This window comes from Coregonus lavaretus (genome assembly GCF_964263955.1).
Source record: "Coregonus lavaretus genome assembly, contig: HAP1_SCAFFOLD_378, whole genome shotgun sequence".
Taxonomy (NCBI): Eukaryota; Metazoa; Chordata; class Actinopteri; order Salmoniformes; family Salmonidae; genus Coregonus; species Coregonus lavaretus.
In genome coordinates, this window is record NW_028157897.1 from 365,990 (window position 1) to 390,963 (window position 24,974).

Here is a 24,974-nt window from a genome sequence, read left to right on the forward strand (position 1 = left end):
CCCTGTCTGTCTCCTGACCCATTCAGAGTGTTTATATGCTGTTTTAATACGACATGTAGACTATTTAAAATGATAGTATCCTGTTTGAAATGATAGTATCCTATTTAAAATGATAGTATCCTATTTGAAATGATAGTATCCTGTTTGAAATGATAGTATCCTATTTGAAATGATGAGTGCTTCTTACAGTCACCTTTTCATGTTTATTAATGTACTTTCATTCAAATCCATAGGGTTTGGTTTCAATACTTCAAAACCAATTGGTAGGTCCAGGTAGTCACAACAATAGATGGGTGTTGGTTAAATTGTGATTTTAATACAGGCCTAGGCGATATCCAAAACTACTAACAACACACTGAATTCAGACATTTTCAGTCATTTAAATTGTAAAGTAATGTCTTTCTACTCAATCCCACAAGTCATTTGACCAATCTGGGAGGTAAAGTTGTTCAAGTGTTAATATTTCAGATGGAATCAAGGCATTCGAATATACCAGAGGAAACCACCATTTTTTCCACCATAATTTGCAAATAAATTCATAAAAAATCCTACAATGTGATTTTCTGGATTTATTTTTCTCATTTTGTCTGTCATTGTTGACGTGTACCTATGATGAAAATTACAGGCCTCTCTCATCTTTTTAAGTGGGAGAACTTGCACAATTGGTGGCTGACTAAATACTTGTTTTCCCCACTGTACATACATACATACATGCATACACACACACACACACACACACACATATCCTTTAAAAATATATATATTTCCCTTTATTACTTTCCAACCCCACCACCCCTTCCCTAATTGAAGTAAACCAGTGAACAACAATGCTTAGGCCTCTACCTCATGCTTATACATACTATATACACTACAGCTAGAAACAGGCCTGATATTCTTCATCAACATGGAGGAAGGAAACGCCAGAGCAGCGTCTTTAACCCGTTAGCGCTGCTTGCATGTGTTCCAAAGACACAGACAGACACCTGTCAGACAGACAGACACCTATCAGACAGACAGACACCTATCAGACAGACAGACACCTGTCAGACAGACAGACACCTGTCAGAGGACGGATGGAAGGGGGGGGGGGGGGGGGGAGACAGCCCCTCCTCCTGCTCTCTCACCTCAACACGCAGAGCTGTGCATCAGGCTGCCACTGAGCCGCTGTTCCCCCTGTCAGAATAGTCTACCCTCGCCAACTCAACGTCTCTGAAGCCATTTCATTTACAATCCTTCTCTGCATATTAATGTTAACCATATGATGCTGCAATATCCCTGAGCCAGCTGGGAGGAACAACCAGACAACTGGTAGCACATCATAGATGTCATAGTGCTAAGATAACAATTAATATCTTAATGTTTTGAAATAAATTATAATGAGTACAAGAGAGATAAATTATTTATATATATATATATATATATATATATATATATATATATATATATATATATATATATATACACACAGTGGGGAAAAAAAGTATTTAGTCAGCCACCAATTGTGCCACAATTAGTAATTTTTATTTGAGAGAATGCCAAGAGTGTGCAAAGCTGTCATCAAGGCAAAGGGTGGCTATTTGAAGAATCTCAAATCTAAAATATATTTTGATTAGTTTAACACTTTTTTAGTTACTACATGATTCCATATGTGTTATTTCATAGTTTTGATGTCTTCACTATTATTCTACAATGTAGAAAATAGTAAAAATAAAGAAAAACCCTTGAATGAGTAGGTGTTCTAAAACTTTTGACCGGTAGTGTACAGAATAAATTACAAATAACGCGAAAAAACACACACATAATAGTACAATTGGTTAGAGGGCTGTAAAACGGCAGCCATCTTCTCCGGCGCCACTTTATATAGGCCTAAACCAAATCAAACCAATATCATGAAGTATTACTCATACCGTTACACACAGGTAGGCCCCGTATACCGTTACACACAGGTAGGCCCCGTATACCGTTACACACAGGTAGGCCCCGTATACCGTTACACACAGGTAGGCCCCGCATACCGTTACACACAGGTAGGCCCCGTATACCGTTACACACAGGTAGGCCCCGTATACCGTTACACACAGGTAGGCCCCGTATACCGTTACACACAGGTAGGCCCCGTATACCGTTACACACAGGTAGGCCCCGTATACCGTTACACACAGGTAGGCCCCGTATACCGTTACACACAGGTAGGCCCCGTATACCGTTACACACAGGTAGGCCCCGTATACCGTTACACACAGGTAGGCCCCGTATACCGTTACACACAGGTAGGCCCCGTATACCGTTACACACAGGTAGGCCCCGTATACCGTTACACACAGGTAGGCCCCGTATACCGTTACACACAGGTAGGCCCCGTATACCGTTACACACAGGTAGGCCCCGCATACCGTTACACACAGGTAGGCCCCGCATACCGTTACACACAGGTAGGCCCCGTATACCGTTACACACAGGTAGGCCCCGCATACCGTTACACACAGGTAGGCCCCGCATACCGTTACACACAGGTAGGCCCCGCATACCGTTACACACAGGTAGGCCCCGCATACCGTTACACACAGGTAGGCCCCGCATACCGTTACACACAGGTAGGCCCCGTATACCGTTACACACAGGTAGGCCCCGTATACCGTTACACACAGGTAGGCCCCGTATACCGTTACACACAGGTAGGCCCCGTATACCGTTACACACAGGTAGGCCCCGCATACCGTTACACACAGGTAGGCCCCGTATACCGTTACACACAGGTAGGCCCCGTATACCGTTACACACAGGTAGGCCCCGTATACCGTTACACACAGGTAGGCCCCGTATACCGTTACACACAGGTAGGCCCCGTATACCGTTACACACAGGTAGGCCCCGTATACCGTTACACACAGGTAGGCCCCGTATACCGTTACACACAGGTAGGCCCCGTATACCGTTACACACAGGTAGGCCCCGTATACCGTTACACACAGGTAGGCCCCGTATACCGTTACACACAGGTAGGCCCCGTATACCGTTACACACAGGTAGGCCCCGCATACCGTTACACACAGGTAGGCCCCGTATACCGTTACACACAGGTAGGCCCCGCATACCGTTACACACAGGTAGGCCCCGTATACCGTTACACACAGGTAGGCCACGTATACCGTTACACACAGGTAGGCCCCGTATACCGTTACACACAGGTAGGCCCCGTATACCGTTACACACAGGTAGGCCCCGTATACCGTTACACACAGGTAGGCCCCGTATACCGTTACACACAGGTAGGCCCCGTATACCGTTACACACAGGTAGGCCCCGTATACCGTTACACACAGGTAGGCCCCGCATACCGTTACACACAGGTAGGCCCCGTATACCGTTACACACAGGTAGGCCCCGCATACCGTTACACACAGGTAGGCCCCGTATACCGTTACACACAGGTAGGCCCCGTATACCGTTACACACAGGTAGGCCCCGTATACCGTTACACACAGGTAGGCCCCGTATACCGTTACACACAGGTAGGCCCCGTATACCGTTACACACAGGTAGGCCCCGTATACCGTTACACACAGGTAGGCCCCGCATACCGTTACACACAGGTAGGCCCCGTATACCGTTACACACAGGTAGGCCCCGTATACCGTTACACACAGGTAGGCCCCGTATACCGTTACACACAGGTAGGCCCCGTATACCGTTACACACAGGTAGGCCCCGTATACCGTTACACACAGGTAGGCCCCGTATACCGTTACACACAGGTAGGCCCCGTATACCGTTACACACAGGTAGGCCCCGTATACCGTTACACACAGGTAGGCCCCGTATACCGTTACACACAGGTAGGCCCCGTATACCGTTACACACAGGTAGGCCCCGTATACCGTTACACACAGGTAGGCCCCGTATACCGTTACACACAGGTAGGCCCCGTATACCGTTACACACAGGTAGGCCCGTATACCGTTACACACAGGTAGGCCCCGTATACCGTTACACACAGGTAGGCCCCGTATACCGTTACACACAGGTAGGCCCCGTATACCGTTACACACAGGTAGGCCCCGTATACCGTTACACACAGGTAGGCCCCGTATACCGTTACACACAGGTAGGCCCCGTATACCGTTACACACAGGTAGGCCCCGTATACCGTTACACACAGGTAGGCCCCGTATACCGTTACACACAGGTAGGCCCGTATACCGTTACACACAGGTAGGCCCCGTATACCGTTACACACAGGTAGGCCCCGTATACCGTTACACACAGGTAGGCCCCGCATACCGTTACACACAGGTAGGCCCCGTATACCGTTACACACAGGTAGGCCCCGATACCGTTACACACAGGTAGGCCCCGTATACCGTTACACACAGGTAGGCCCCGTATACCGTTACACACAGGTAGGCCCCGCATACCGTTACACACAGGTAGGCCCCGTATACCGTTACACACAGGTAGGCCCCGTATACCGTTACACACAGGTAGGCCCCGTATACCGTTACACACAGGTAGGCCCCGTATACCGTTACACACAGGTAGGCCCCGTATACCGTTACACACAGGTAGGCCCCGTATACCGTTACACACAGGTAGGCCCCGTATACCGTTACACACAGGTAGGCCCCGCATACCGTTACACACAGGTAGGCCCCGCATACCGTTACACACAGGTAGGCCCCGATACCGTTACACACAGGTAGGCCCCGCATACCGTTACACACAGGTAGGCCCCGCATACCGTTACACACAGGTAGGCCCCGTATACCGTTACACACAGGTAGGCCCCGCATACCGTTACACACAGGTAGGCCCCGTATACCGTTACACACAGGTAGGCCCCGTATACCGTTACACACAGGTAGGCCCGTATACCGTTACACACAGGTAGGCCCCGTATACCGTTACACACAGGTAGGCCCCGTATACCGTTACACACAGGTAGGCCCCGTATACCGTTACACACAGGTAGGCCCGTATACCGTTACACACAGGTAGGCCCCGCTATACCGTTACACACAGGTAGGCCCCGTATACCGTTACACACAGGTAGGCCCCGTATACCGTTACACACAGGTAGGCCCCGTATACCGTTACACACAGGTAGGCCCCGTATACCGTTACACACAGGTAGGCCCCGTATACCGTTACACACAGGTAGGCCCCGTATACCGTTACACACAGGTAGGCCCCGTATACCGTTACACACAGGTAGGCCCCGTATACCGTTACACACAGGTAGGCCCCGTATACCGTTACACACAGGTAGGCCCCGTATACCGTTACACACAGGTAGGCCCCGTATACCGTTACACACAGGTAGGCCCCGTATACCGTTACACACAGGTAGGCCCCGTATACCGTTACACACAGGTAGGCCCCGTATACCGTTACACACAGGTAGGCCCCGCATACCGTTACACACAGGTAGGCCCCGCATACCGTTACACACAGGTAGGCCCCGTATACCGTTACACACAGGTAGGCCCCGTATACCGTTACACACAGGTAGGCCCCGTATACCGTTACACACAGGTAGGCCCCGTATACCGTTACACACAGGTAGGCCCCGTATACCGTTACACACAGGTAGGCCCCGCATACCGTTACACACAGGTAGGCCCCGTATACCGTTACACACAGGTAGGCCCGCATACCGTTACACACAGGTAGGCCCCGCATACCGTTACACACAGGTAGGCCCCGTATACCGTTACACACAGGTAGGCCCCGCATACCGTTACACACAGGTAGGCCCCGTATACCGTTACACACAGGTAGGCCCCGTATACCGTTACACACAGGTAGGCCCCGTATACCGTTACACACAGGTAGGCCCGTATACCGTTACACACAGGTAGGCCCCGTATACCGTTACACACAGGTAGGCCCCGTATACCGTTACACACAGGTAGGCCCCGTATACCGTTACACACAGGTAGGCCCCGTATACCGTTACACACAGGTAGGCCCCGTATACCGTTACACACAGGTAGGCCCCGTATACCGTTACACACAGGTAGGCCCCGTATACCGTTACACACAGGTAGGCCCGTATACCGTTACACACAGGTAGGCCCCGTATACCGTTACACACAGGTAGGCCCCGTATCCCGTTACACACAGGTAGGCCCCGTATACCGTTACACACAGGTAGGCCCCGTATACCGTTACACACAGGTAGGCCCCGCATACCGTTACACACAGGTAGGCCCCGTATACCGTTACACACAGGTAGGCCCCGTATCCCGTTACACACAGGTAGACCCTAACCCTAACCCTGACCCCCTGTAGAGGCACGGCCAGCAGCCCACCTAGCCTCCTGACCCCCTAACCCTGACCCTAACCCTAACCCTAACCCTGACCCCCTGTAGAGGCACGGCCAGCAGCCCACCACCTAGCCTCCTGACCCCCTAACCCTAACCCTAACCCTAACCCTAACCCTGACCCCCTGTAGAGGCACGGCCAGCAGCCCACCTAGCCTCCTGACCCCCTAACCCTGACCCTAACCCTAACCCTAACCCTGACCCCCTGTAGAGGCACGGCCAGCAGCCCACCTAGCCTCCTGACCCCCTAACCCTGACCCTAACCCTAACCCTAACCCTGACCCCCTGTAGAGGCACGGCCAGCAGCCCAACTAGCCTCCTGACCCCTAACCCTAACCCTAACCCTAACCCTAACCCTGACCCCTGTAGAGGCACGACCAGCAGCCCACCTAGCCTCCTGACCCCCTAACCCTAACCCTAACCCTAACCCTAACCCTGACCCCCTGTAGAGGACCAACACCAGGTCATAGCCCACCACCTAGCCTCCTGACCCCCCTGTAGAGGCACGACCAGCAGCCCACCTAGCCTCCTGACCCCCTAACCCTAACCCTAACCCTGACCCTGACCCCCTGTAGAGGCACGGCCAGCAGCCCACCTAGCCTCCTGACCCCCTAACCCTAACCCTAACCCTAACCCTAACCCTAACCCTGACCCCCTGTAGAGGCACGACCAGCAGCCCACCTAGCCTCCTGACCCCCTAACCCTAACCCTAACCCTAACCCTAACCCTGACCCCCTGTAGAGGACCAACACCAGGTCATAGCCCACCACCTAGCCTCCTGACCCCCTGTAGAGGTGGTGGTTGTGGACCAACACCAGGTCATAGCCCACCTAGCCTCCTGACCCCCCTGTAGAGGTGGTGGTTGTGGGCCAACACCAGGTCATAGCCCACCTAGCCTCCTGACCCCCTGTAGAGGTGGTGGTTGTGGACCAACACCAGGTCATAGCCCACCTAGCCTCCTGACCCCCTGTAGAGGTGGTGGTTGTGGACCAACACCAGGTCATAGCCCACCTAGCCTCCTGACCCCCCTGTAGAGGTGGTGGTTGTGGACCAACACCAGGTCATAGCCCACCACCTAGCCTCCTGACCCCCTGTAGAGGTGGTGGTTGTGGACCAACACCAGGTCATAGCCCACCTAGCCTCCTGACCCCCTGTAGAGGTGGTGGTTGTGGACCAACACCAGGTCATAGCCCACCTAGCATCCTGACCCCCTGTAGAGGTGGTGGTTGTGGACCAACACCAGGTCATAGCCCACCTAGCCTCCTGACCCCCTGTAGAGGTGGTGGTTGTGGACCAACACCAGGTCATAGCCCACCACTAGCCTCCTGACCCCCTGTAGAGGTGGTGGTTGTGGACCAACACCAGGTCATAGCCCACCTAGCCTCCTGACCCCCTGTAGAGGTGGTGGTTGTGGACCAACACCAGGTCATAGCCCACCTAGCCTCCTGACCCCCTGTAGAGGTGGTGGTTGTGGACCAACACCAGGTCATAGCCCACCTAGCATCCTGACCCCCTGTAGAGGTGGTGGTTGTGGACCAACACCAGGTCATAGCCCACCTAGCCTCCTGACCCCCTGTAGAGGTGGTGGTTGTGGACCAACACCAGGTCATAGCCCACCTAGCCTCCTGACCCCCCTGTAGAGGTGGTGGTTGTGGACCAACACCAGGTCATAGCCCACCACCTAGCCTCCTGACCCCCCCTGTAGAGGTGGTGGTTGTGGACCAACACCAGGTCATAGCCCACCACCTAGCCTCCTGACCCCCTGTAGAGGTGGTGGTTGTGGACCAACACCAGGTCATAGCCCACCACCTAGCCTCCTGACCCCTGTAGAGGTGGTGGTTGTGGGCCAACACCAGGTCATAGCCCACCTAGCATCCTGACCCCCTGTAGAGGTGGTGGTTGTGGACCAACACCAGGTCATAGCCCACCTAGCCTCCTGACCCCCTGTAGAGGTGGTGGTTGTGGACCAACACCAGGTCATAGCCCACCACCTAGCCTCCTGACCCCCTGTAGAGGTGGTGGTTGTGGACCAACACCAGGTCATAGCCCACCACCTAGCCTCCTGACCCCCTGTAGAGGTGGTGGTTGTGGACCAACACCAGGTCATAGCCCACCTAGCATCCTGACCCCCTGTAGAGGTGGTGGTTGTGGACCAACACCAGGTCATAGCCCACCTAGCCTCCTGACCCCCCCTGTAGAGGTGGTGGTTGTGGACCAACACCAGGTCATAGCCCACCACCTAGCCTCCTGACCCCCCCTGTAGAGGTGGTGGTTGTGGACCAACACCAGGTCATAGCCCACCTAGCATCCTGACCCCCTGTAGAGGTGGTGGTTGTGGACCAACACCAGGTCATAGCCCACCACCTAGCCTCCTGACCCCCTGTAGAGGTGGTGGTTGTGGACCAACACCAGGTCATAGCCCACCTAGCCTCCTGACCCCCTGTAGAGGTGGTGGTTGTGGACCAACACCAGGTCATAGCCCACCACCTAGCCTCCTGACCCCCTGTAGAGGTGGTGGTTGTGGGCCAACACCAGGTCATAGCCCACCTAGCATCCTGACCCCCTGTAGAGGTGGTGGTTGTGGACCAACACCAGGTCATAGCCCACCACCTAGCCTCCTGACCCCCTGTAGAGGTGGTGGTTGTGGGCCAACACCAGGTCATAGCCCACCTAGCATCCTGACCCCCTGTAGAGGTGGTGGTTGTGGACCAACACCAGGTCATAGCCCACCTATGCTAGCAGGATAACACAGGCCACCACAACACAGTCTCCCTCACAGAGAACCAGGCCACCACTACACAGTCTCCCTCACAGAGAACCAGGCCACCACTACACAGTCTCCCTCACAGAGAACCAGGCCACCACTACACAGTCTCCCTCACAGAGAACCAGGCCACCACTACACAGTCTCCCTCACAGAGAACCAGGCCACCACAACACAGTCTCCCTCACAGAGAACCAGGCCACCACTACACAGTCTCCCTCACAGAGAACCAGGCCACCACAACACAGTCTCCCTCACAGAGAACCAGGCCACCACTACACAGTCTCCCTCACAGAGAACCAGGCCACCACTACACAGTCTCCCTCACAGAGAACCAGGCCACCACTACACAGTCTCCCTCACAGAGAACCAGGCCACCATTACACAGTCTCCCTCACAGAGAACCAGGCCACCACTACACAGTCTCCCTCACAGAGAACCAGGCCACCACTACACAGTCTCCCTCACAGAGAACCAGGCCACCATTACACAGTCTCCCTCACAGAGAACCAGGCCACCACTACACAGTCTCCCTCACAGAGAACCAGGCCACCACTACACAGTCTCCCTCACAGAGAACCAGGCCACCACTACACAGTCTCCCTCACAGAGAACCAGGCCACCATTACACAGTCTCCCTCACAGAGAACCAGGCCACCACAACACAGTCTCCCTCACAGAGAACCAGGCCACCATTACACAGTCTCCCTCACAGAGAACCAGGCCACCACAACACAGTCTCCCTCACAGAGAACCAGGCCACCACTACACAGTCTCCCTCACAGAGAACCAGGCCACCACTACACAGTCTCCCTCACAGAGAACCAGGCCACCACTACACAGTCTCCCTCACAGAGAACCAGGCCACCATTACACAGTCTCCCTCACAGAGAACCAGGCCACCACAACACAGTCTCCCTCACAGAGAACCAGGCCACCACTACACAGTCTCCCTCACAGAGAACAGAGAGGATAAATCAAGCTGCAGCTGTTCAACTCATCCAAAGAGCTTCGACTTCTCAAAAGGCCACAAGAAAGCAGGGCCCATCTCTCACTGACAGAGTCACCTTAACGGTGTTAACCCAATGCTTATGCTGAGCTAATCATTATATATTGTACTGACTGAGGCTGAGCAATCACCAGTCTGTTATAGGAAGTAGGAAAAATTCACTTCACACTGAATGCAAACCAGAACTATGGCAGTTTTTACAGCGTAGCAACTCCTCCACCACAACAATGCTGCACATGGACTAGCTGTGGATAACAGGCAGACAAGCTTCCTCACAGTGCAACACACGCCTGGTGAGATGGAGCCATCTTCTCAATACCATGAGAGGATTGACAGAGTGATAGGAGTTCACCACATCCTTAATGCCTCCACAGCTGCATGCTGCCATAAGGCTGTCTGTGTGTATCCAGAGAAATACTACTGCTGCTAAGACAGCTGAACATCACTTCTACTGCTGCTAAGACAGCTGAACAGCACTTCTACTGCTGCTAAGACAGCTGAACAGCACTTCTACTGCTGCTAAGACAGCTGAACAGCACTTCTACTGCTGCTAAGACAGCTGAACAGCACTTCTACTGCTGCTAAGACAGCTGAACAGCACTTCTACTGCTGCTAAGACAGCTGAACAGCACTTCTACTGCTGCTAAGAAAGTTCAACAGCACTTCTACAGCACAAAAACTGAATCTGAGTAATACTAGAGGTGTCTAAAACTGAATCTGAGTAATACTAGAGGTGTCTAAAACTGAATCTGAGTAATACTAGAGGTGTCTAAAACTGAATCTGAGTAATACTAGAGGTGTCTAAAACTGAATCTGAGTAATACTAGAGGTGTCTAAAACTGAATCTGAATAATACTAGAGGTGTCTAAAACTGAATCTGAGTAATACTAGAGGTGTCTAAAACTGAATCTGAATAATACTAGAGGTGTCTAAAACTGAATCTGAGTAATACTAGAGGTGTCTAAAACTGAATCTGAATAATACTAGAGGTGTCTAAAACTGAATCTGAGTAATACTAGAGGTGTCTAAAACTGAATCTGAATAATACTAGAGGTGTCTAAAACTGAATCTGAGTAATACTAGAGGTGTCTAAAACTGAATCTGAATAATACTAGAGGTGTCTAAAACTGAATCTGAATAATACTAGAGGTGTCTAAAACTGAATCTGAGTAATACTAGAGGTGTCTAAAACTGAATCTGAGTAATACTAGAGGTGTCTAAAACTGAATCTGAGTAATACTAGAGGTGTCTAAAACTGAATCTGAGTAATACTAGAGGTGTCTAAAACTGAATCTGAGTAATACTAGAGGTGTCTAAAACTGAATCTGAATAATACTAGAGGTGTCTAAAACTGAATCTGAGTAATACTAGAGGTGTCTAAAACTGAATCTGAATAATACTAGAGGTGTCTAAAACTGAATCTGAATAATACTAGAGGTGTCTAAAACTGAATCTGAGTAATACTAGAGGTGTCTAAAACTGAATCTGAATAATACTAGAGGTGTCTAAAACTGAATCTGAATAATACTAGAGGTGTCTAAAACTGAATCTGAATAATACTAGAGGTGTCTAAAACTGAATCTGAATAATACTAGAGGTGTCTAAAACTGAATCTGAATAATACTAGAGGTGTCTAAAACTGAATCTGAGTAATACTAGAGGTGTCTAAAACTGAATCTGAATAATACTAGAGGTGTCTAAAACTGAATCTGAATAATACTAGAGGTGTCTAAAACTGAATCTGAGTAATACTAGAGGTGTCTAAAACTGAATCTGAGTAATACTAGAGGTGTCTAAAACTGAATCTGAATAATACTAGAGGTGTCTAAAACTGAATCTGAATAATACTAGAGGTGTCTAAAACTGAATCTGAATAATACTAGAGGTGTCTAAAACTGAATCTGAGTAATACTAGAGGTGTCTAAAACTGAATCTGAATAATACTAGAGGTGTCTAAAACTGAATCTGAATAATACTAGAGGTGTCTAAAACTGAATCTGAGTAATACTAGAGGTGTCTAAAACTGAATCTGAATAATACTAGAGGTGTCTAAAACTGAATCTGAATAATACTAGAGGTGTCTAAAACTGAATCTGAATAATACTAGAGGTGTCTAAAACTGAATCTGAGTAATACTAGAGGTGTCTAAAACTGAATCTGAATAATACTAGAGGTGTCTAAAACTGAATCTGAATAATACTAGAGGTGTCTAAAACTGAATCTGAATAATACTAGAGGTGTCTAAAACTGAATCTGAATAATACTAGAGGTGTCTAAAACTGAATCTGAGTAATACTAGAGGTGTCTAAAACTGAATCTGAATAATACTAGAGGTGTCTAAAACTGAATCTGAATAATACTAGAGGTGTCTAAAACTGAATCTGAATAATACTAGAGGTGTCTAAAACTGAATCTGAGTAATACTAGAGGTGTCTAAAACTGAATCTGAATAATACTAGAGGTGTCTAAAACTGAATCTGAGTAATACTAGAGGTGTCTAAAACTGAATCTGAATAATACTAGAGGTGTCTAAAACTGAATCTGAATAATACTAGAGGTGTCTAAAACTGAATCTGAGTAATACTAGAGGTGTCTAAAACTGAATCTGAATAATACTAGAGGTGTCTAAAACTGAATCTGAATAATACTAGAGGTGTCTAAAACTGAATCTGAGTAATACTAGAGGTGTCTAAAACTGAATCTGAGTAATACTAGAGGTGTCTAAAACTGAATCTGAGTAATACTAGAGGTGTCTAAAACTGAATCCGAATAATACTAGAGGTGTCTAAAACTGAATCTGAATAATACTAGAGGTGTCTAAAACTGAATCTGAGTAATACTAGAGGTGTCTAAAACTGAATCCGAATAATACTAGAGGTGTCTAAAACTGAATCTGAATAATACTAGAGGTGTCTAAAACTGAATCTGAATAATACTAGAGGTGTCTAAAACTGAATCTGAGTAATACTAGAGGTGTCTAAAACTGAATCTGAATAATACTAGAGGTGTCTAAAACTGAATCTGAATAATACTAGAGCTCTGTCTCCCCAGTAGATTGTAGAATCTGTGCAGTGGCTCGGCAGGGGAGTGTGGGGAAGCAGTAAAACGATAATACATGAGCGCTCTCTCTCTCTCACACACACACACACACACACACACACACACACACACACACACACACACACACACACACACACAGACAGACAGACAAGACAGACACAGAGAGAGCGAGAAAGAGAGCTGAGGGAGGAGAGGGGCAGAGTAGAGCAGGGTAACCTAATCCCTAGGACTGCCTGCTAAAATTACAGGTCTCCAGGCTGATGGAATGTGCTGCTCTGTGAGCTCTGAGTAAGGCGATGCTGCACTTCCTTCCAGAACACGGAGTGTCTGAACCAAGGATGGACATTGCAGGGCAGTAAAATAGCAGTTTAGAGAGGAGTTCCAAGTGGGTGTAACCCAGTGTTTCCGCTTCAGTCATTTAGCTGTGGTGCTGCGCCAAAATCATTACGGTGAAAAAAAAAAAAAAAGGAACATGAACTAAATATTTCTGTGCACTTTGAAGATGCTAGAACAGTCCTCTGCAAACACAACTAGTAATGAATAGAAAAACGATTCTACTATGGGGCTGTTATCTATTTACCTGGTTGGCTTGTTGTTGTGCATTCAATGCAAGATAAATATTCCTCTCAAGGCGCATTCAAGTTGCGAGAGCCATAGGGAAGGAAACATGCATTCTGACAAGCAGTCAATGCACAACCATTCTTAATGAAATTGCAGGGGGGAAAAAGCAGTTTAAAAATGGCCTTTGTTAAAAGATCCAGGCTTTCCATTCCTACTTTATTTATCAACTCCTAAATATGCGCGAACTGCACCATTTCACTGGAGCTCAGCAACTTGCTGTGAGTACATAGGGGGAGAGTGGGGCTAAATGTAACACGGGTCAATTGTAGGGAAAACCCCAGGCTACCTCCATTATTTGGGGACTTACATTTTGATATTTGTGGAAGAGTAGTGGCAACCAGGGAAAGTGTTGGGGGGATAATGGTGACATTAAGTGGTTTCTGTGTGAAGTACAGGCGGGGGTGTTACCCCGGGTGGCGAGTTAACCTGAGTTACCCTAACAGGTAGGCCTACATTATATTCAGTGTGTTTATGCAAAAAAATATTTGGGGGGACATAAAATTCATCAATAGGATGCTAACTAGTTAAAAGATCACATTTCCGGATCTGGCTAATGATTAGCCCAATAGGGTAAATGCAGATGGGCAACCCCATGCTTCAGCCTGATTATTTCTAGCCACTATGCTACATCAGTTGGGCTACAGGTGATAATGCTTACTGCTAATAGCACACCTGATAATATAGACCATGCATAGAGGCTATATGCATGCCATGGTCCAATATGTTAAAATAATTTAACAAATCATTTTACCAATATGTTATTGGCCTCATACAGTGCATTCGGAAAGTATTTTCCACATTTTGTTACATTACAGCCTTATTATAAAATAAATCTACAAATTAGCAATGTATTTGAAATAAAAAACAGAAATACCTTATTTACATAAGTATTCAGACCTTTTGATATGAGACTCAAAATTACATTTACGTCATTTAGCAGACGCTCTTATCCAGAGTGACTTACAAATTGGTGCATTCACCTTATAGCCAGTGGGACAACCACTTTACAATTTTTTTATATTTAGAGTATATGTTTAATTTTCATTTGTTATATATATATTGTTTTTATTTATTTATTTTGTTTCTTTTTATTTATTTATTTAATTTATGTATTTATTTTTGTGGGGGAGGGGGGGTAGAAGGATTACTTTATCCTATCCCAGGTATTCCTTAAAGAGGTGGGGTTTCAAATGTCTCCGGAAGGTGGTGAGTGACTCCGCTGTCCTGGCGTCGTGGGGGAGCTTGTTCCACCATTGGGGTGCCAGAGCAGCGAACAGTTTTGACTGGGCTGAGCGGGAACTGTGCTTCCGCAGAGGTAGGGGGGCCATCAGGCCAGAGGTGGATGAACGCAATGCCCTCGTTTGGGTGATGGGACTGATCAGAGCCTGAAGGTAAGGAGGTGCCGTTCCCCTCACAGCTCCGTAGGCAAGCACCATGGTCTTGTAGCAGATGCGAGCTTCAACTGGAAGCCAGTGGAGTGTGCAGAGGAGCGGGGTGACGTGAGAGAACTTGGGAAGGTTGAACACCAGACGGGCTGCAGCGTTCTGCATGAGTTGTAGGGGTTTAATGGCACAGGCAGGGAGCCCAGCCAACAGCGAGTTGTAGTAATCCAGACGGGAGATGACAAGTGCCTGGATTAGGACCTGTGCCGCTTCCTGTGTAAGGCAGGGTCGTCTTCCCCGGGAGGAAGAGCAGCTCCGTCTTGCCGAGGTTCAGTTTGAGGTGGTGATCCGACATCCACACTGATATGTCTGCCAGAAATGCAGAGATGTGATTTGCCACCTGGTTATCAGAAGGGGGAAAGGAGAAAATTAGTTGTGTGTCGTCTGCGTAGCAATGATAGGAGAGGCCATGTGAGGATATGACAGAGCCAAGTGACTAGGTGTATAGAGAGAATAGGAGAGGGCCTAGAACTGAGCCCTGGGGGACACCAGTGGTGAGAGCACGTGGTGCAGAGACAGATTCTCACCACGCCACCTGGTAGGAGCGACCTGTCAGGTAGGACGCAATCCAAGAGTGAGCCGCGCCGGAGATGCCCAACTCGGAGAGGGTGGAGAGGAGGATCTAATGGTTCACAGTATCAAAGGCAGCAGACAGGTCTAGAAGGATGAGAGCAGAGTTAGCTTTAGCAGTGTGGAGAGCAAAAACCAAGCCATGAGGTCAAAGGAATTGTCCGTAGGCACAGATCGGGGTCATATTGCCAAACTGAGCAATCAGGGAAGAAGGGCCTTGGTCAGGAAGGTGACCTTGAACACGATGGTCACTCTGACAGAGCTCCAGAGTTCCTCTGTGGAGATGGGAGAACCTTCCAGAAGGACAACCTTCTCTGCAGCACTCCACCAATCAGGCCTTTATGGTAGACTGGCCAGACGGAAGCCACATCTCAGTAAAAGGCACATGACAGCCCGTTTGGAGTTTGCCAAAAGGCACATAAATACTCTCAGACCATGAGAAACAAGATTCTCTGGTCTGATGAAACCAAGATTGAACTCTTTGGCCGGAATGCCAAGTGTCACGTCTGGAGGAAACCTGGCACCATCCCTACGATGAAGCATGGTGGTGGCAGCATCATAATGTGGGGATGTTTTTCAGCGGCAGGGATTGGGAGACTAGTCAGGATCGAGGGAAAGATGAGCGGAGCAAAGTACAGCGAGATCCTTGATGCAAACCTGCTCCAGAGCTAAGTGCATAAATTACATGTATGCTTTCCCCTGCCCCTGTTTAGAGACAGCCATGGTCCATTCTAAATCAAAACAAATTTCACACTGAATGTAAAGACAAGATGAAATCAAGAATAGTCTGATGGGTGACAATATTAGCCTGTGAATGATGCCCAGCTTGTTTGCAGTAAGGCAATGCCTTTTTTTGCGACTTTTTCAAAATCATAGTGGCACACCTCATGTAGCCTAGCCCACAGGCCTATATGTTTTGATAAGGTTTGAATCACAACTAAAGTGGCCAAATAACTTCTGAAATTAATCACATTAATCCACTTTATAACCAGTGTAGAGCCCAACTGGCATATACAGTGGGGAGAACAAGTATTTGATACACTGCCGATTTTGCAGGTTTTCCTACTTACAAAGCATGTAGAGGTCTGTAATTTTTATCATAGGTACACTTCAACTGTGAGAGACGGAATCTAAAACAAAAATCCAGAAAATCACATTGTATGATTTGTAAGTAATTTATTTGCAAATAACTCTAAATTAAGCATATAGGAGGACCTGCTTCTTTGTTAACCGCTCAACACAGAATAGCCGCGTGCTCACTCTCTCAAATCGTTTGGAGAATATATCCTTTCTATTTTATTCAGCTTTGTTCAATTGTATTCTTCATACTATAAAATAATATAAAATAATGCCACGGAATTCTAAGCTAATCTTGTCTGCTAAGTGAACTAGTGTAGCCCACCGTCATATGGCATGGCCAGATCAGGACCTAACATAAGGACAACTCAGAGGATGCTATTCTGTTCTTCTGAAATATACTACATTTTCTTCATATCATGTTTCTTTAGACCTGTCTGAAATAAATAATGGATTTATTGTGAAGGTGTAGGCTATATTACATGGATTTATTAGACTTTTTTAAATGTAGATGTTCCAAAGGTCTGCATTAGTAGCTTGCAGGCTATTTGTGGAAGCCAGGAGATGCTAAATGTGTTTATGTTAATTAACGGTCAATTACCGTGAGACCGGCAGTTATTTGCTTGACAATCACCGGCTGACAAAATGTCATGACCGCCACCGGTCCTAACACCTGTGTGGAAGCATCTGCTTTCAATATACTTTGTTTCCCACATTTACTCAAGTGCTTCCATTATTTTGGATGTTACCTGTAGAATATATAAGGGATAATCAATGAGGAGCTATGCATTCTATGGAAAATAATGAACAACGTGGAACTGACCTTCCACGACGTAGCATTGTTTTCCTGAGCCCTGAGTTGATTATCACTTTTATACCATGGCTATAATTTAACACATCTGCCACTAGAAATGTGTTCATCTGCCACTAGAAATGTGTTCATCTGCCAGTAGATATATGTTCATCTGCCAGTAGAAATGTGTTCATCTGCCAGTAGAAATGTGTTCATCTGCCAGTAGAAATGTGTTCATCTGCCAGTAGAAATGTGTTCATCTGCCAGTAGAAATGTGTTCATCTGCCAGTAGAAATGTGTTCATCTGCCAGTAGAAATGTGTTCATCTGCCAGTAGAAATGTGTTCATCTGCCACTAGAAATGTGTTCATCTGCCACTAGAAATGTGTTCATCTGCCACTAGAAATGTGTTCATCTGCCAGTAGAAATGTGTTCATCTGCCAGTAGAAATGTGTTCATCTGCCACTAGAAATGTGTTCATCTGCCAGTAGAAATGTGTTCATCTGCCAGTAGAAATGTGTTCATCTGCCACTAGAAATGTGTTCATCTGCCAGTAGAAATGTGTTCATCTGCCAGTAGAAATGTGTTCATCTGCCAGTAGAAATGTGTTCATCTGCCACTAGAAATGTGTTCATCTGCCAGTAGAAATGTGTTCATCTGCCAGTAGAAATGTGTTCATCTGCCACTAGAAATGTGTTCATCTGCCACTAGAAATGTGTTCATCTGCCAGTAGAAATGTGTTCATCTGCCACTAGAAATGTGTTCATCTGCCACTAGAAATGTGTTCATCTGCCAGTAGAAATGTGTTCATCTGCCAGTAGAAATGTGTTCATCTGCCAGTAGAAATGTGTTCATCTGCCACTAGAAATGTGTTCATCTGCCAGTAGAAATGTGTTCATCTGCCACTAGAAATGTGTTCATCTGCCACTAGAAATGTGTTCATCTGCCACTAGAAATGTGTTCATCTGCCAGTAGAAATGTGTTCACCTGCCAGTAGAAATGTGTTCATCTGCCACTAGAAATGTGTTCATCTGCCACTAGAAATGTGTTCATCTGCCAGTAGAAATGTGATCATTTGAAAACAAACACTGAAGTAGCTAGAAAGTTAACTAGCTAGCTACAGTAGTTGCCGTGGTAACCAAACAAACAGACTTGCTAGTTTAGCTAACCAAACCATCAGTCCTAGCTTGCCATAATGAAAATCGAATTCAACAAAACCAATAATGTTTTTAAATTTGACTTTTGCTTTAAAAAGCAGCTCAAACAAAATACTGTATGTAAGAATGAACTATAGCCATTGAATTCTACCGTGCCGCATACCGTGCGTTAAAGCACGCTCTAGAATGCCCTTCAAGACAACAAGAAACGAGTATTCAACAATGCCATGGTATAAAATAGAATATAACCATTTAAGTTGACATTCGACAGTGTGTGGACCGGCGGTCATCATTGTGGTAGTAATTAGAAGTAAAATGTTCAATGTAAATGTCAATGTGTACCAGCTAAATTGCAGTGGTCTGAAGGGATAGGTCCATTCTATGAATTCAATTTCTATGATTGAAATTACACATTCAAGAGCATGTTGTGTCTCAACAGATGGCACAACACAAAAACATCAGATGATGTGAAATAGGGTCTAAGCTTCAACATATGCCAATATGAAAAGAAAATAGGACTTTATGCGTTTAGACCATTGACGATTAATGGTTTAAAAATGACAATGTTCATAAAATAGTTTGATATCATTTAAAAGCTAACACGGTGTTGTCAAACTAAACCGTTTATCTTTTCCAGTGATGAAGACATGGATGTCTAATGATATGGTGGGTATGCAAAATGGGTAAACTTTCTCTCTTGAAGTTCCAAAAAGTAACTTTGACCACTTCTTCCATGGGCAAACATGTACGGAACGTTTTGTTTCAATCAAAAGGGATGCTGTCAAAAGGTGATTGAATTCAAATGGATTTACCCAGGAGCATCTTTGGAAGCAGATGACGCCATGCCATACAGATGTAGGCTAGGTTAGCTAGGCTAAATACAACAAGGGAAATTATTGAAAAAAGCGTGAAAGAGAGCGAAGGAAGCAGACATTTTTTTCTTTCACACAGAACCTGTTCTGCTGTTGGGAATTTCCCTTCCTTCCTTCCAGAAAATCAGTTTAAGGTGCGCTCAGGTGCTAACGTACTGTACAGTCGTGGTCAAAGGTTTTGAGAATAATATGCCATTTAGCAGACGCTTTTATCCAAAGCGACTTACAGTCATGTGTGCATACATTTTTATGGAGGGTGGTCCCGGGGATCGAACCCACTACCCTGGCATTAGAAGCGCCATGCTCTACCAATTGAGCTGCAAAGGACCACAAAGTTCAAAGAATGACACAAATACTAATTTTCACAAAGTCCTCAGTTTTGATGATGGCAATTTGCATATACTCCAGAATGTCATGAAGAGTGATCAGATGAATTGCAATTAATTGCAAAGTCCCTCTTTGCCATGAAAATGAACTTAATCCCCAAAAAACATTTCCACTGCATTTCAGCCCTGCCACAAAAGGACCAGCTGCCATCATGTCAGTGATTCTCTCGTTAACACAGGTGAGAGTGTTGACGAGGACAAGGCTGGAGATCACTCTGTCATGCTGATTGAGCTAGAATAACAGACTGGAAGCTTTAAAAGGAAGATGGTGCTTAAAATCATTGTTCTTCCTCTGTTAACCATGGTTACCTGCAAGGAAACACGTGCTGTCATCATTGCTTTGCACAAAAAGGGCTTTACAGGCAAGGATATTGCTGCTAGTAAGATTGCACCTAAATCAACCATTTATCGGATCATCAAGAACTTCAAGGAGAGAGGTTCAATTGTTGTGAAGGCGGCGTCAGGGAGCCCAGGAAAGTCCAGCAAGCGCCAGGACCGTCTCCTGAAGTTGATTCAGCTGCGGGATCGGGGCACCACCAGTGCAGAGATTGCTCAGGAATGGCAGTAGGCAGGTGTGAGTGCATCTGCATGCACAGTGAGGCGAATACTTTTGGAGGATGGCCTGGTGTCAAGAAGGGCAGCAAAGAAGCCACTTCTCTCCAGGAAAAACATCAGGGACAGAATGATATTCTGCAAATGGTACAGGGATTGGACTACTGAGGACTGGGGTAAAGTCAAAGAATCCTCTTTCCGATTGTTTGGGGCATCTGGAAGACAAGGTGAGCGCTACCATCAGTCCTGTGTCATGCCAACAGTAAAGCATCCTGAGACCATTCATGTGGGGGGTTGCTTCTCAGCCAAGGGAGTGGGCTCACTCACAATTATGCCTAAGAACACAGCCAAAAATAAAGAATGGTACCAACACATCCTCCGAGAGCAACTTCTCCCAACCATCCAAGAACAGTTTGGTGACGACCAATGCCTTTTCCAGCATGATGGAGCACCTTGCCATAAGGCAAAAGTGATAACTAAGTGGCTCGGGGCACAAAACATCAACATTTTGGGTCCATGGCCAGGAAACTCCACAGACCTTAATCCCATTGAGAACTTGTGGTTGATCCTCAAGAGGCGGGTGGACAAACAAAAACCCACAAATTCTGACAAACTCCAAGCATTGATTATGCAAGAATGGGCTGCCATCAGTCAGGATGTGGCCCAGAAGTTCATTGACAGCATGCCAGGGCGGATTGCAGAGGTCTTGAAAAAAGAAGGGTCAACACTGCAAATATTGAGTCTTTGCATAAACTTAATGTAATTGTCAATAAAAGCCTTTGACACTTATGGAATGCTTGTAATTATACTTCAGTATACCATAGTAACATCTGACAAAAATATCTCATAACACTGAAGCAGATATCTAAAACATGGGGGATTGGAAGTGATGCAGATTGGAAGTGATGCAGACAATTACATTGATGGAAGTTACAATCTATCTGCAATATTAAACTGATCTACCCCCCCACACCAAAAAAATAAAAAAAATAAAAAAAACTCTGGGTCAATGCAATCAAAGTCACCAAAATAAAGGTCACAAAAAAAGGCCTGTTCATTGAAATGTTTAAAATTCCTCGTTGATAAAACAAGATTTGGATCTAAGCATCCGTATATTTCTGACACATACAATGGGACAGTGGTCACTAATTTCCAAAGCAAATACCCCACTCCCAGCATATTTCTCTGGAGTATTTGTAAATATGAGGTCAATCAAAGTGGATTTCGTAGGGTCCTTTAAGTTTGGACAATTAGGCTTTGTAATCAGCTGGGATCAAATTTAGTCAGCATCCTGCGTTCCCCATGCACGATTAAAATCTCCAGCGATCAACATCTCTGGGGTAGTAAAAATGGTAATGAAGTCAGTGAGTTGGTTTAGTACACACTTCCTGGTGGAGGGTGGAGGATAGATTCCTATAACTGTTATTTTTGAGTTTGAACCCAACTGAAGACTTAAAGCCAACAATTCAAATAGTTGAGGACTGGAGGTAGCCTTTAACAGAGACACAGACAGAAGAGTCTTTGTGTAAATAGCAACACCACCACCATAGTCTTTCCTATCAGCCCTAAACACATTGCAACCATCCATAGCAACCTCAGAGTCCAGGGTTTTATCAGTTAACCGGGTTTCAGATACAATAAAAATATCTGGGTCTGACTGAGAGGCCCAGATCTTGACATGATCCATTTTTGGTAATAAACTACGAATGTTAAGATGTAAAAATGTCAAACCTTTTCTGCATTTAAAATCACACTGAGTTTCAATACAAGTCAGATTACTTTGAGATTTCAGAACAACAGGAGACTCAAAAGAAAACAAAGTAGGAATAGCAATTACACCATTAGGCATGTCACCACTTTCAGATACAACATGTGGAACTCTCACAGGGACCAAAGCTGAGATGGTAAAAACTGACTTACATGTAATGCTAAAATTGTCCTCACATCAATTTAGTTGACCAAGAACCTTTCCAATGTTTGATGACAACAGCCAGGAGCCATTTTCACCCAGGTGAATTCTGTCTTCCACAAAATTGTCGACAAAGGACATTCCCAAATCCTTGGTCAGACGCATTAACCACTGGTGAAGATACCAAAAGACGGATAAAACACTCACAAATATGGTGTTCTCAGTTTTGCTACCAACCCCCACAAGCGTCAAGGGACTCGTCTGAAGTTGGTACCGCCGATCTGTCCAACTTCTGTCTGTAGCGTCCGAACAGTTTGGGTTATACCCCTCTATGAAAGGGTGAGTCTCTCACAAACACGTACAAGTAGGACTCCCACAAGCCTCACAAGACTAGTCTGAAGGTAGCCTGGGATCAGTTTAAAACATTAATGGATAGTTTAGTGCCTAAAATAAGGGGTTAAATACATGTAAAAAAAAATATATATATATATATATATATATATATACACACAAATTGTTTCCTGATCTTTCTTATATCTCTCAGGACAGACACTTCAGAACAAACTTCCTTTAGATTTAATTTTTGTACTATATGTTTATCCATGTATGAATCTGTTATTCAACGTGTTTCTATGGGCTAATAGCAGTAAGGCCAAATTCAATGTTTTATCAAATATATACAGTGCATTCAGAAAGTATTCAGACCCCTTAACTTTTTCCACATTTTGTTACGTTACAGCCTTAATGTTAAATTGATTAAATTAATGTTTTTCATCAATCTACACACAAAACCCCATAATGACAAAGTGAACAGGTTTTTTGAAATTCTTCCAAGTTCATTAAACATTTTAAACAGAAATACCTTATTTACATAAGTATTCAGACCTTTGTTATGAGACTCGAAAAAATTGAGCTCAGGTGCATCCTGTTTCCACTGATCATCCTTGAGATGTTTCTACAACTTGATTGGAGTCCACCTGCGGAAAAGACAATTGATTGGACATGATTTAGAATGGCACACACCTGTCTATAAAAGGTCCCACAGTTGACAGTGCATGTCAGAGCAGAAACCAAGCCATGAGGTTGAAGAAATTGTCCGTAGAGCTCCGAGACAGGATTGTGTCGAGGCACAGATCTGGGGAAGGGTCCCAAAAAATTTCTGCAGCATTGAAGGTCCCCAAGAACACAGTGGCCTCCATCATTCTTAAATGGAAGAAGTTTGTAACCACCTAGACTCTTCCAGACTGAGCAATCGGGGGAGAAGGGCCTTGGTCAGGGAGGTGACCAAAAATCCGATGGTCACTGACAGAGTTCCTCTGTGGAGATGGAAGAACCTTCCAGAAGGACAACCATCTCTGGAGCGCTCCACCAATCAGGCCTTTATGGTAGAGTGGCCAGACGGACGCCACTCCTCAGTAAAAGGCACATGACAGCCCGCTTGGAGTTTACCAAAAGCCACCTAAAGACTCTCAGACCATGAGAAACAAGATTCTCTGAACTGATGAAACCAAGATTGAACTCTTTAGCCTGAATGCCAAGTGTCACGTCTGGAGGAAACCTGGCACCATCCCTATGGTGAAGCATGGTGGTGGCAGCATCATGCTGTGGGGATTTATTTCAGTGGCAGGGACTGGGAGACTAGTCAGGATCGAGGGAAAGATGAACAGAGCAGTACAGAGAGATCCTTGATGAAAACCTGCTCCAGAGCGCTCAGGACCTCAGACTGGGGCGAAGGTTCACCTTTCAACAGGACAACGATCCTAAGCACACAGCCAAGATAACACAGGAGTGGCTTTGGGACAAGTCTCTGAAGGTCCTTGAGTGGCCCAGCCAGAGCCCGGACTTGAACATCTCTGGAGAGACCTGAAAATAGCTGTGCAGCAACGCTCCCCATCCAACCTGACAGAGCTTGAGAGGATCTGCAGAGAAGAATGGGAGAAACTAAGAAGGTTTTATAAATAAGCATCAACCAGTGGGTCTTGCGACAGGAATATAGAGATGACCAGTTTACAGAGGAGTATAGAGTGCAGTGATGTGTCCTATAAGGAGCACTGGTGGCAGATTTGCTGGCCGAATGGTAAAATAACATCTAGCCGCTCGAGAGCACCCTTACCTGCCAATCTATAAATTATGTCTCCGTAATCTAGCATGGGTAGGATGGTCATCTGAATCAGGGTTAGTTTGGCAGCTGGGGTGAAAGAGGAGCGATTATGATAGAGGAAACCTAGTCTAGATTTAACCTTAGCCTGCAGCTTTGATATGTGCTGAGAGAAGGACAGTGTACCGTCTAGCCATACTCCCAAGTACTTGTATGAGGTGACTATCTCAAGTTCTAAACCCTCAGAGGTAGTAATCACACCAGTGGGGAGAGAGGCATTCTTCTTACCAAACCACATAACCTTGTTCTGAACACCTCCAAAACAAAGGTAAAGGGCAGAGA